The sequence below is a fragment of the Xenia sp. Carnegie-2017 genome, unplaced genomic scaffold (genome assembly GCF_021976095.1).
Source record: "Xenia sp. Carnegie-2017 unplaced genomic scaffold, XeniaSp_v1 HiC_scaffold_6, whole genome shotgun sequence".
Classification (NCBI taxonomy): domain Eukaryota; kingdom Metazoa; phylum Cnidaria; class Anthozoa; order Malacalcyonacea; family Xeniidae; genus Xenia; species Xenia sp. Carnegie-2017.
Window position 1 is genome coordinate 21,150,243 of NW_025813526.1, and position 14,629 is coordinate 21,164,871.

At 33.8% G+C, this 14,629-nt stretch overlaps 2 long non-coding RNA genes across 2 annotated transcripts; one reads left to right on the forward strand and one right to left on the reverse strand.

The window, feature by feature from the left end:
• Window positions 1–171: 171 nt before the first annotated feature.
• LOC124457946 lies at window positions 172–833 on the reverse strand. Its single transcript, XR_006952899.1, has 4 exons — window positions 658–833; window positions 482–566; window positions 304–356; window positions 172–204 (listed from the first exon to the last, which is right to left on the reverse strand). It is a non-coding gene; the product is annotated as an uncharacterized LOC124457946 (long non-coding RNA).
• Window positions 834–4,076: 3,243 nt separating this feature from the next.
• On the forward strand, window positions 4,077–12,413 carry LOC124457950. Its single transcript, XR_006952905.1, has 4 exons — window positions 4,077–4,116; window positions 4,196–4,277; window positions 10,864–10,932; window positions 11,550–12,413. It is a non-coding gene; the product is annotated as an uncharacterized LOC124457950 (long non-coding RNA).
• Window positions 12,414–14,629: the final 2,216 nt, after the last annotated feature.

Consider the following 14,629-nt stretch of genomic DNA (forward strand, 5'->3'; position numbering starts at 1 on the left):
ACACAGATTGACCTTCAGACCTCATTAACACCTGCCTTTAATGAACATAGTAATGATGAAAACAAATTATTTAAGAATGGCTTTTAAATTGACTGAATTTAGAGAGGAATCATAATGATACCTTAAAGAATTTATCTTTTTTGTGGATTTAATGCCAAATTGAAGAACAATGTTCGATTCCATTGCTCACAAAGACAAGAGATTCTGTAATTCATGATAAATACAAAGATTATGATAAATAAGGATTATACAATGAAATAAAATGAATACAATACAATGCAATCGAAGAAATATCAAGTTCACCTGCTATCCTTCTCAGAAGCCAATTCGGTTGTACTACCAAATCGTACCTGACACTAAAGAAATGACGAGGTTCAAGTCGACCAAATCATTCGAGTAAAATCAATACAATAAAAGACGAAACGAAATTACAAGTTCCAAGTTCGAACTTTAAACTACGTACAAATATTTTAAAACTAACTTGCTTTACTCCATCCAACAAGCGATCAATAATTGCTTGCTTTGTAATATCTACACTTGCCAAATTCAACATAATCTCCACTGAACTAACATGTTAAAAAATAGTTTTATTTGTCGGACAATTAGAAAAATAATTAAAAATAATTAGATATTAACAAAGTATGTATATACGAGTACCTTATGATCGCTTGATATCACCACATATCAACACTCACCACCCATGCTAGCATCAAGAAAGTTCGGAGTAAATACAAAGTTTTTTCTACATGTAAAAAATATCCACGATACACGACAGTATTATTGAAGCAGTTCACAAAAGAAGACAAATCAAGGAAATTTACCAATATGGGAAACGGAAATGATGTAAATGAAATATTTGAGGCAAATGGCAGGACGTCACAAAGAGAGGGGGAACATTGGGGGTGGTGATGAGAGAGTACACACTGAGCGTCATAAATGACAACCCCAGGGCCCACCATAATACCTCGGCAAACGAATGCATGAAAAACATGACACATGCAGTAATTTCTTAAAGTTATTTGCTGAGATAAATCAACGCTAGTAAAAAATGTTTCATCGAATTCTTTTATCAAAAACCACGAACAAAGATTCCAAATTCTAAAAAACGTATCATAAATTGGAAAAATCAAAAGTTTTTTAAATTCTTTTGTCGAATTTTACTTATTGAACATCACAGAAGTAAAAAATAAAATGTTAACAAATCACAAAATTTGTCAGACTAAACTATGAGTATATTGTTTTATAGTTAGTTCATGGTGAATGCTGTATGGTTAGTTCATGGTGAATGCTGTATGGTTAGTTCATGGTGAATGCTGTATGGCTAGTTCATGGTGAATGCTGTATGGTTAGTTCCTGGTCAATGCTGTATGGTTAGTTCATGGTCAATACTCTATTACAACTAACAAAATTCTGTTAAACCAAATATCACATGACGTCATTGATTGTAATTACGTGTTTGTAGATGTAAATCGTCCAGGTCAGAGTAGAGTCGTGAGGAATGTTGATATTAACTGTCTCTAGATAGATGCTCTACAAAGATGTCATTAATGTTTTATAATACCGTTTGTTGAAAGAGATCCTTAGTCACTCTTCATCTTCGTTATTTAAATGTGTTTATGTAACAAAACTTACATGGATAAAAGATTGATGTTACTATAAGGCATGAACTATGATCACCATTTTTAAGTAATATGTATGTGGTCACGTTGTTTTTATTAAATCTCTCATCTGTTTGTTAAGTATGTGACATGTAAAGAAGTAAAGCAAGCATGATTTTGTTCACACGGTCGTCATATATGAAGTCTTATTTCTAAAACGTAGGTAATTTGTCGAAAGTAAAGCGAGTTTCTGAAACTATATTACTAACTTTACATAACAATTTCGCTATTGAAGGATCTCGATAATGTATGACTAAACATGCATGACTAAACATGCATGGGGTAAAGGAAAGCAAAACCTTTTCAAGAGTATGGGAGAGGTGAAATAGAATACTTGTCTATGGATAAAAGGGGGATATGTAAAAATTTATAAAAGGGAGGGGCACATGTTCAATTATGCATCACCTCCCTTCTTTGCTGACGCCACTTTTGACTAATCTTTGTGTGTCTAGCAAAATTTTCATAGTTGTATACGACAAACCATTTCTTTTATAAGTAAGGAAATTTGAAAAATAAGCAAAAGTTAAACACAGGAAGAATGTATTTACACACAGAGGAAGAACGCGACCGAATCTATTTTTTGTGAAATGTTGATTCATGCAACAAAGTGAGCTTTTAGAATTATAGTTTAGATCATGTTTAACAGTTTTAAGGTTTACTTTCATTGCAACCTTTACTGTTGTATCCACAGTGTCTTTATTGGTCATAAGTAATTATAATTACGTGCAATTGATGTTTGCCACGTATTTATAATTTACAATGGGTTATTTAATAACAAAGGTTTTTTATAATAAGAACTGATTTATACAAGAATATACATGTATGGAATTTTTCATTAATGATGGAAAAAACTCCATTCACAGTTGCGAAAATCATGTCTTAATCATTGGCATTCAAATCTTGTCTTAGATAGATGATTCTCTATTCCTTAGTTAAAACTTGTGAAACTTTATAAGATTTAGCAGTAGTCCTTTGGAATTTGACTAATCTCAATGTTATTATGTACTCTGCATGAGGTTCTTATTTATGTGTTTTTATTTCTATAAAAATTGTTTATAGTCAGTGATGTATAATTAGTTATATAACTAGAATGTTCTACATAGGCGTCATTAATGTTTTATAATACTGTTTGTTGAAAGAGATACTGACTCACTCTTCATCTTCGTTCGCTATTTAAATGTGTTTATGTAACAAAACTTACATGGATAAAAGATTGATGTAACAATAAGTTATGAATTATGATCACCATTTTTAAACTGATATTTATGTGGTCGCGTTCTTTATATTAAATCTCTTATCTTTGTAAGGTATGTGACATGTAAGGAACTAAAGCAAGTATAATTTTGTTCACACGGTCGTCTTACTTTTGAAAGAAAGTAATTTTAGAAAAATTAAGCGATATTTTAGAAATACAGTAACGACATAACAAATTAGCTAAAGCGGCATCTCGATTAAGTATGACTAAACATGCATGAGAAATCATATCTAAATTGATTTACCAACTTTCTAACTATTGACAATAAGCTGCATGGTAAAGGAAAGCAAAACCTGTTCAAAGGTAGGAGAGGAAATAGCATACTTGTCTATGGATATAAAATCTGTGAAAATTTATGTAGGGGGATAGCATGTCCAATCATGCATCACCTCCATTTTTTGCCGACGCCACTTCTGACTAATCGCTGTGTGTCTAACAAAATGCTGTTAATTGTATTAAGCAAACCTTTCATTTTAAAAGTAAGAACATTTGTAATATAAGCAAATGTTGAACACAGGAAGAATATGTTTACACAGAGAAAGACGCAACCGAATCTATTTTTGGGAAATGTTCATTCATGCAACACAGTGAGCTTTTAGAATTATACTTTTGATCTTGTTTAACAGTTTTAAGGTTTACTTTCATTGCAACCTTCACTGTTGTATCCACAGTTTCTTTATTGATCATAAGTATTTATAATTGCGTGCAATTGATGATTGCCATGTATTCGTAATTTAAAATGGGTTATTTAATAACAAAGGATTTTTATAATAAGAACTGACTTTTGCAATAATATACATGTATGGAATTTTTCATTAATGAAGGAAAAAAATCCATTCACAGTTCCGAAAATCGTGCCTTAATCATTGGCATCTTGTTTTAGATAGACGATTCTCTATTCCTCAGTTAAAACTTGTGAAACTTTATAAGATTTAGCAGTAGTCATTTGGAATTTGAGTAATCTCAACGTTATTATGTACTCTGCATGAGGTTCTTATTGATGTATTTTTACTTCTATAACAATTGTTTTTAGTCAGTGATGTATACTTAGTTATATAACTAGAATGTTCTAAATAGGCGTCATTAATGTTTTATAATACTGTTTGTTGAAGGAGATCCTGACTCACTCTTCACCTTCGTTCACTATTTAAATGTGTTTGTGTCACAAAACTCACATGGATAAAAGATTGATGTAACAATAAGGTATGAATTATGACCACCATTTTTAAACTAATATGTATGTGGTCGCGTTCTTTATAATAAATCTCTCATCTTTTGTTAGGTATGTGACATGTAAAGAACTGAAGCAAGCTTAATTTGGACGACGAGGTCATCAGATATGAAGTCTTACTTCTACAACAAAGGTAATTTTACAAAAGTAAAGCGAGATTATATCCACATTACGGACCTAATAAATTAGCTAAGGAAACATCTAGATGAAGTATGCATAAACATGCATGAGAAATCATATCTAAATTGATATACGAACTTTTTAAGTATTGACCATAAGCTGCAGGGTAAGAAAAGCAGTAAAACCTGTTCAAAAGTATTGAGAGGAAGAATAGCATGATTGTATTTTCCACATGTAGGACGCTGAATTTTCTTTACTTACATTTGCATTCATCTCTAGTGGATACAGTTTCTGAAGAGGCCTGCTTATGTGCCGTGGCTTTCCCTTGCTAACAACTTTGACTTGCGCTCCTCAGACTATATTATCTTTTCCCTTGATCAATCTCTCAATTCTTGCTATTTTCAAAAATCCTCTTTTCAAACTTTCCTCAAACACAAGAACTACATCACCTACTTTCGGACACAAACTACCCTTTACTTTGCCAACCTTATGACACTCACTTATACTTGTTAAGTATTTCTTCCTCCACCTGGACCAAAAATGCTTTCTCAATCTCGCTAAATACCTAAACCTACGCCTGACCACTCCTGAATCTTCGTCATTAATAGTATGCATAATTCTTTTGTCTGGAAAAAATGTTAATCTTCTTCCAAACATAAGATGTGCAGAAGTTAGTACATCTACATCCACTTCATCTTCATATACATAAGTCAATGGTCTAGAGTTTAACGTACATTGTACCTCAACTAATGTTGTTAACAATTCTTCCTCGTTCATTTCACCAATGCTATCATTATCTCAAAAAATCCACCCCACCAGGGTGTCCTCACCAAATTAAACTTCCATATCAACAGATTTCCTTCCAAATATGATTTTGCTTCCTTAATTTCATAAATCCTCTTCAACGCTTTCTCAGTTGCTGTAAATGTTTTGGCGTTGTCCCAAATTATTAGCGAGGGTGCTCACATTCTAGCATTAAATCTTCGCATACAATTCAAAAAACAAAGTGCACTTAAACTATCAACTAAATCAAGACAAATTGTTCTTGTAACACAGCAGGAAAATAGTGCGATGTATACTTTTACCATCTGTCCACCTTCTTTTGCAAACAATGGACCAGCAAAATCTACTCCTACTTTAGAAAAGGGTGGTGAATACTGAACTCTAAAATCTGCTAAAAGCGCTTCTACAAATCCTGCAATTTCCTAACACCTTCTTCATGATCTGACTACTTTGTTTCTCAATATTTGCCTCGTAGCTGAACAAAGGTCGCTGTTACCCCACTATGATAAACCTTCCTGTGGCAATCTTCAATAATTAATTCGGTTAAGTGATGATCCTTAGGCAATAAAATTGGTTCTCTAGCTTCTAGCTTTAAATCTGACACTTCCAATGTTTTAGTCCTCTTTGTTCCGAGTTTAACTCTTGCCTTCAAATTGTCTACAAATCGCCCAATGATAGCTATGACCCTTATTAGTCTCTTTATATTACTAAATTTGCCAAATTTTATCACACAATCTTTATCTACCACCTGTGTGTTAGCCAATACTGTCTTCTCGACTTCCGCAAGACTTTCCTCTGTAGTTTTAACCTCTTTTGGCAATGGTTAATCACAATGGGGACCCGACAACCACTTCAGTCCCTTCCACTAAAGTTCACTTTCCTTTAATTGTGATGACGTAACTCCACTTGAACCTAAGTCCACAGGGTTGTCTACACCCGGACAATGTTTCCATTTATCTTTCGTGTTCAATCTTAAAATATCGTTAACTCTATGGCGCACAAACTGTTTCCATTCTCCCCTATTACCGATCCAGCACAATGCAGTCATACTGTCCAACCAATAGTATGTACCATTAAATTGAACGTAACCTTCTAAGGCGAAACTTCACGGTGTCCATCAACTGTGCTAATATTCCAGCTGACATCACTTCTAGTACGGGAGTTGTCTGCAATTTTATTGGCGCTATCCTTGTTTTCGGCGTAAGCAACTCTACGTGGTAGGCACCATTTAGCTCTGTCACAAAATATACGACCGCACAGTATGCCTTTTGGCTGGCATCTGCGTACCCATGCAAGTAACACTTTACCTTACCAAGTAAATTACCATAGACACATCTCGCCACAACTAAATCCCTGACTCTCTCTAAATCTTCTATCCATCTCTCGCAACGTTTTTTCTTGTCACCTTCCAGCTCATTATCGCATTCAGCTTTCTTAATACACAGCTCCAGAAACAATAACTTAGCACAAACGATAACAGGACTTATAATAACTAAGGGATCGAATAATCCTGCAAGTATACTTAGTATATTTCGTTTACTTGGAATGATTGCCTTTGCTCTTTCAGCCAATTTCCAGAGGCTAAATACAAAGCGATCCAACTTACACTCCCATCCCAATCCTAGTACTTTCTCAAAACTTCCACTGATACTATTTTCCCCAACTGATGCTTTAGCATAAGTTTGCTTATCAACCACTTTCGAATTATTAAATTCTGCCCTTCTTTCCTCTAAAATGCTTCTTTCTCTCTTTTCTATTTCTTTCAAAACATTCTCATCGTTACTAAGCCACTTCCTCAGCCTAAATCCTCCGCAGACAATCATTCACTTGCTGACTCATACAACCTCATTACTTTCTTCTTGGATTGTTCACCGGAAACTAGATCATCGACATAAAAGCTATCTGAGTTTTTAACAATTCCTGTCTATCTCTATGAATGAGTTATTGTCGTTTTTGCTTTTCGACCATTTTACTGCGTTTCCTGCTAATTTCATGTCTAATTCTTACAAAATCAGCATAGAAACAGGACATTGTTTAGTTTGAATCTAAAAAATTTTATTGATTTTATTGCTTTGCTCAGCTAAACGATATCGTCAAGGCAACAAGGGCATCAAGTACAGCAAACAAATACAGCATCGGCAAGGCATGACACAAGACGCTTTGAGACAATGTTTATCATTTACATTGCTATATAACTGGCAACAACTAGTGGGGGAACTCGTTCAAGTGAAAAAGCTTGTCAGAACAACACCAAAGCTTTTTCGCTTGCTGACCGCCAGTTTTTTTGGCTAGACTGCAGTTTAGCGGACACGCGCGCTTGTATGGGAGAGCGGGCTCGTTTTGGCATATGATTATATGGTAGGTTTGGGTCAGTGTCAAGGTGTCCGCTAAGCTGCAGTAGTCGGGCTGAAACACACTAGGCAGTCACAACACCTGCAAAACGGTGTAAATTAATAACAATTACACTTCTCATTTCTATAGTAGTTGATCTATCTGCACATGCTTCAGTAGTTTTTCTATCTACACATGCTTCAGTAGTTTTTCTATCTACACATGCTTCAAGAATTTTTCTATCTACACAAGCTTCAGTAGTTTTTCTATCTACACATGCTTCAGTAGTTTTTCTATCTACACATGCTTCAGTAGTTTTCTATCTACACATGCTTCAGTAGTTTTTCTATCTACACATGCTTCAGTAGTTTTCTATATACACATGCTTCAGTAGTTTTCTACCTACACATGCTTCAGTAGTTTTTCTATCTACACATGCTTCAGTAGTTTTTGTATCTACACATGTTTCAGTAGTTTTCTATCTACACATGCTTCAGTAGTTTTTCTATCTACACATGCTTCAGTAGTTTTTCTATCTACACATGCTTCAGTAGTTGATCTATCTACACATGCTTCAGTAGTTTTTCTATCTACACATGCTTCAGTAGTTTTTCTATCTACACATGCTTCAGTAGTTTTTCTATCTACACATTCTTCAGTAGTTGATCTATCTACAAATGCTTCAGTAGTTTTTCTATCTACACATGCTTCAGTAGTTGATCTATCTACACATGCTTCAGTAGTTTTTCTATCTACATGCTTCAGTAGTTGATCTATCTACACATGCTTTAGTAGTTTTTCTATCTACACATGCTTCAGTAGTTGATCTATCTACACATGCTTCAGTAGTTGATCTATCTACACATGCTTCAGTAGTTGATCTATCTACACATGCTTCAGTAGTTGATCTATCTACACATGCTTCAGTAGTTGATCTATCTACACATGCTTCAGTAGTTTTTCTATCTACACATGCTTCAGTAGTTTTCTATCTACACATGCTTCAGTAGTTGATCTATCTACATGCTTCAGTAGTTTTCTCTACACATGCTTCAGTAGTTTTTCTATCTACACATGCTTCAGTAGTTGATCTATCTACACATGCTTCAGTAGTTTTCTATCTACATGCTTCAGTAGTTGATCTATCTACACATGCTTTAGTAGTTTTTCTATCTACACATGCTTCAGTAGTTTTTCTTTCTACACATTCTTCAGTAGTTGATCTATCTACAAATGCTTCAGTAGTTTTTCTATCTACACATGCTTCAGTAGTTGATCTATCTACACATGCTTCAGTAGTTTTCTATCACATGCTTCAGTAGTTGATCTATCTACACATGCTTTAGTAGTTTTCTATCTACACATGCTTCAGTAGTTGATCTATCTACACATGCTTCAGTAGTTGATCTATCTACACATGCTTCAGTAGTTGATCTATCTACACATGCTTCAGTAGTTGATCTATCTACACATGCTTCAGTAGTTGATCTATCTACACATGCTTCAGTAGTTTTCTATCTACACATGCTTCAGTAGTTTTTCTATCTACACATGCTTCAGTAGTTGATCTATCTACACATGCTTCAGTAGTTTTCTATCTACACATGCTTCAGTAGTTTTTCTATCTACACATGCTTCAGTAGTTGATCTATCTACACATGCTTCAGTAGTTTTTCTATCTACATGCTTCAGTAGTTGATCTATCTACACATGCTTTAGTAGTTTTTCTATCTACACATGCTTCAGTAGTTGATCTATACACATGCTTCAGTAGTTGATCTATCTACACATGCTTCAGTAAATGATCTATCTACACATGCTTCAGTAGTTGATCTATCTACACATGCTTCAGTAGTTGATCTATCTACACATGCTTCAGTAGTTTTTCTATCTACACATGCTTCAGTAGTTTTTCTATCTACACATGCTTCAGTAGTTGATCTATCTACACATGCTTCAGTAGTTTTCTATCTACACATGCTTCAGTAGTTTTCTATCTACACATGCTTCAGTAGTTTTCTATCTCACATGCTTCAGTAGTTTTTCTATCTACACATGCTTCAGTAGTTTTCTATCTACACATGCTTCAGTAGTTTTTCTATCTACACATTCTTCAGTAGTTGATCTATCTACACATGCTTCAGTAGTTTTTTTATCTACACATGCTTCAGTAGTTGATCTATCTACACATGCTTCAGTAGTTTTCTATCTACACATGCTTCAGTAGTTGATCTATCTACACATGCTTCAGTAGTTTTCTATCTACATGCTTCAGTAGTTGATCTATCTACACATGCTTCAGTAGTTTTCTATCTACACATGCTTCAGTAGTTTTTCTATCTACACATGCTTCAGTAGTTGATCTATCTACACATGCTTCAGTAGTTTTTCTATCTACACATGCTTCAGTAGTTGATCTATCTACACATGCTTTAGTAGTTTTTCTATCTACACATGCTTCAGTAGTTGATCTATCTACACATGCTTCAGTAGTTGATCTATCTACACATGCTTCAGTAGTTGATCTATCTGCACATGCTTCAGTAGTTGATCTATCTACACATGCTTCAGTAGTTGATCTATCTACACATGCTTCAGTAGTTTTTCTACACATGCTTCAGTAGTTTTCTATCTACACATGCTTCAGTAGTTTTTCATCTACACTGCTCAGTGTTTTCTTCTACACATTTTTCTATCTACATGCTTCAGTAGTTTTCTATCTACACATGCTTCAGTGTTTTCTATCACATTTTCAGTAATCTACTATTCCAGTTTTTTTATCTACACATGCTTCAGTAGATCTATCTACACATGCTTCAGTAGTTTTTCTATCTACACATGCTTCAGTAGTTGATCTATCTACACATGCTTCAGTATTTTCTATCTACACATGCTTCAGTAGTTGATCTATCTACACATGCTTCAGTAGTTTCTATCTACACATGCTTCAGTAGTTTTCTATCTACACATGCTTCAGTAGTTTTTCTATCTACACATGTTTCAAGAGTTTTTCTATCTACACAAGCTTCAGTAGTTTTTCTATCTACACATGCTTCAGTAGTTTTTCTATCTACACATTCTTCAGTAGTTGATCTATCTACACATGCTTCAGTAGTTTTTTTATCTACACATGCTTCAGTAGTTGATCTATCTACACATGCTTCAGTAGTTTTCTATCTACACATGCTTCAGTAGTTGATCTATCTACACATGCTTCAGTAGTTTTTCTATCTACACATGCTTCAGTAGTTGATCTATCTACACATGCTTCAGTACATCATCCTTTTTTTACAAAAGCATTTTAATAACTTCACATTTTTCATGGCAAAAACGTTATTCGTAAAGCGGTAGAGACCATAGAGAAATGTAAAGTAAATGGCACGCAATCAACGAGTAAATCGAAATAGCGCTCAAACATTTTCGCGTATTCAGTTTGAGCATATCATTGGGGTGACTCACAAACATTCTTCTCTCTATATATATAGCATTTTGAAAACAGAAAGGCTTCTCTAAAAGCTCCGAAACGATATATGACGTAGCTCTTTGACATGCAGGTGCGACTTTTGATTATTTTTATGTTAAAAAGTACAATTGTAAATGCAATAAAATTATGATTAAAATGCTAAAGTTTTTAAGAGTGTTTAAAATACTCCTCTTAAAAAGTTTAGCATAACCGAAAAGTAATATTCAACAACTGATTTTACGTAAATGACTCCCAAAAAATACTATTTTATCAACATAAATTAAAAACTTTCGTTTCAAGCAAAATTTATCAAAGATAGCTAAGATTATTAATTTAGTAGTTTATGGTCTTCTAAAAATTGATGAAAAGTTTCTACGATTACCATTCAATCCTCGTAGCCAAAGAAAAAAACGATAATGTGTTACAGCATGTTGCAAAACAAATACATTTACTAAGTTATGTTTAAATAAACGCATTATAGACTATGATTGGCATTACCATAAGCGTTACGTAGTATATTCAAGAAAAGGCTACCAGCTAGAACAATATACCATATTCTTAGAAACAGTCTAAAAGATATAAGACGTCAAAAAATGACGATCTAAGATTATAAAACTCTAAATTCCTATGTCTGTCTTTTGGAAAGTCACGTGAACTGTCCAGTAAAGTACTTGATTTCAATATTGTTGACACATCTATTTTTTGCAGATAGAATCAAGAGAAAAAAGAAACCTATTTTACATAAGGCAAATAATTAATGTTGTTCAAAAGGAACTTGCTTCATTTTTCATCAAAAAATGGAACTTTCATTACGAATCATCTCATGGAAAATGGGATTATACATACAAAAGTGGCAAAAAATTTTGCACTTTAGAATCAGGAAGAACTATCAAACCAAATGTCCATCAAAAATATCAGGATGGAGACACCAGTAAGTGGGACTGTACGATATTATTTGATGCAATAATTTTTTCAAAATCAATTAAAAAGCATCTTGACAACAAAACAAAGGATGCTGTTGATGCACTTCGTTGTGAAAGAAACAATTACGCACATTGGTATGAAAGGGAATGCTCAGATGATGATTTTGATAAAATAGTCAATATCATTGAAAAATCATTTCAAGATTTGAAATTTTCTCTCGATGAAATCATTGAAATAAAAAATCATCGAAAGTGTTTTAATTCCTTCCAAATTCTTCCTTCAAAACCTAATCATTTTCTCGTTGAACGCACTGAATTACGAGATAAAATTATAAAGATCTTGAAAAATTAAGGAATGATAACAATGATAAACTGACATATTTCTACATCACTGGTAATCCTGGCAGTGGTAAATCACAACTTGCAAGACAGATTTGTCAAAAAATATCGTGTGATTGGAAAAATAGAACTTCGTTTGTAATGACTCTCGATGGAAAAAATGAGGAATCTCTTTTAAAAACTTACTGTGAACTTGGATACCGTTTAAACTGTGACAAGTATATGATTAAAAATTTTAAAGATGAAAATTGTTCCATCGCAGACAAAGTGAAGAATTTGCGATCGTTAGTATCCACACGATTAAAATTCTGGCAAAATTGGTTGATCATTGTAGACAACGTGGCACAGCTCAGAAAAATTTCTTCATTACTTCCCCAAGTAGGTGATCCCATGTGGATAAATGGACAAATCATAGTAACTATCCAGAACACAGATGCCGTACCTCAAGACGATGAGTTAAACAAACATATTTCTATCAGAAGTGGAATGAATGATAGGGAATGTTTTCAACTGTTGAAGCATTACACTATTGAAAATGATGATGATCAATTGTTGAATGAAGTATCCCACGCATTAGATCATCAACCGCTGGCTTTGTCTGCCGCTGGTTGTTACGTTACGTCAGTCGTGTAAACAAAGCAAAATGCTCATTTACTTGGAAACAATATTTAAAGAAAATATCTTCAGAAGAACAAGAAAACATGGACGTCAATTTTGTTAAATTTAACTCGGTATATCCTAGAAGTATGTTACAAGCTTCAGTTTTAGCTGTCAGACAAAATGCTGAAGAATCCTCAATATTGGCAAATGTTATTAACTTTTTTTCCGTGATATCGTTTGATCCTATACCACGAGACATTATTGTTTTTATGTTCAAAAATAGATCCCAAACACTCAAAAGAAGATATATGTCTTTGTTTAAAGGAATGCTCATTGTTCTTGCATTCAGAAAATAATGAAATTAGTCTACATCGCATTGTTCATAAAGCAATTATTGTTTATCAATCTGAACATTCAAATGAAGAACATGAAATGGAAACTAACGTTGATCAAATATCTAAAGCACTTTACATGTTTAAAGAGAGAGACGACGAAATCAAATTAATGCCACATCTTGAAAAAATTGTTCAATTATTAAAGACCAACAAGACAAAAATCAACATGAACACTTTACAAGTTTTCCAATATTTTGTTGACAGATTAAGACATTTTGGAAAATACGATCTTGCTCTTGAACTATTGGATAAATTTAAATCAGAATTTAGTATTGACAAAGCTTGGTATTTTGATATTCTCGGTGTTTTATACTATGTTACCGGGAAGTATAGCAAAGCTAGAAATTATCATGAAAAAGCTCTGGAAATTCGAAAACAATCGTTAGGTCCAAATCATGTTGATGTCGCTACGTCTTTAAACAATCTTGGTAATGTGTATAATGATTTTGGAAACTACGACAAAGCTATAGAGCTTCACGAAAAGCTCTGGAAATTCAAAAACAATCGTTAGGTCCAAATCATGTTGATGTCGCTGCGTCTTTAAACAATCTTGGTACGGTTTTATATAAAACTGGAAACTACGACAAAGCTATAGAGTTTTATGAAAAAGGTCTGGAAATTCAAAAACAATCGTTAGGTCCAAATCATGTTGATGTCGCTACGTCTTTAAACAATCTTGGTTTGGTGTTTTGTGATACTAAAAACTACGACAAAGCTATAGATTGTCACGAAAAAGCTCTGGAAATTCGAAAACAATCGTTAGGTCCAAATCATGTTGATGTCGCTAAGTCTTTAAACAATCTTGGTTTGGTGTTACATGATACTGGAAACTACGACAAAGCTATAGAGTTTTACGAAAAAGCTCTGGAAATTCGAAAACAATCGTTAGGTCCAAATCATGTTGATGTCGCTGGGTCTTTAAACAATCTTGGTAATGTGTATAATGATACTGGAAACTACGACAAAGCTATAAAATTTCATGAAAAAGCTCTGGAAATTCAAAACAATCGTTAGGTCCAAATCATGTTGATGTCGCTGCGTCTTTAAACAATCTTGGTAATGGGTATAAAAATACTGGAAACAATAACAAAGCCATAGAGTTTTACGAAAAAGCTCTGGAAATTAAAAAACAATCGTTAGGTCCAAATCATGTTGATGTCGCTGCGTCTTTAAACAATCTTGGTTTGGTGTTACATGATACTGGAAACTACGACAAAGCTATAGAGTTTTACGAAAAAGCTCTGGAAATCCGAAAACAATCGTTAGGTCCAAATCATGTTGATGTCGCTAGGTCTTTAAACAATCTTGGTACGGTGTTACATGAAACTGGAAACTACGACAAAGCTATAGAGTTTTACGAAAAAGCTCTGGAAATTCGAAAACAATCGTTAGGTCCAAATCATGTTGATGTCGCTACGTCTTTAAACAATCTTGGTTTGGTGTTTTGTGATACTAAAAACTACGACAAAGCTATAGATTGTCACGAAAAAGCTCTGGAAATTCGAAAACAGGGTCCAAATCATGTTGATGT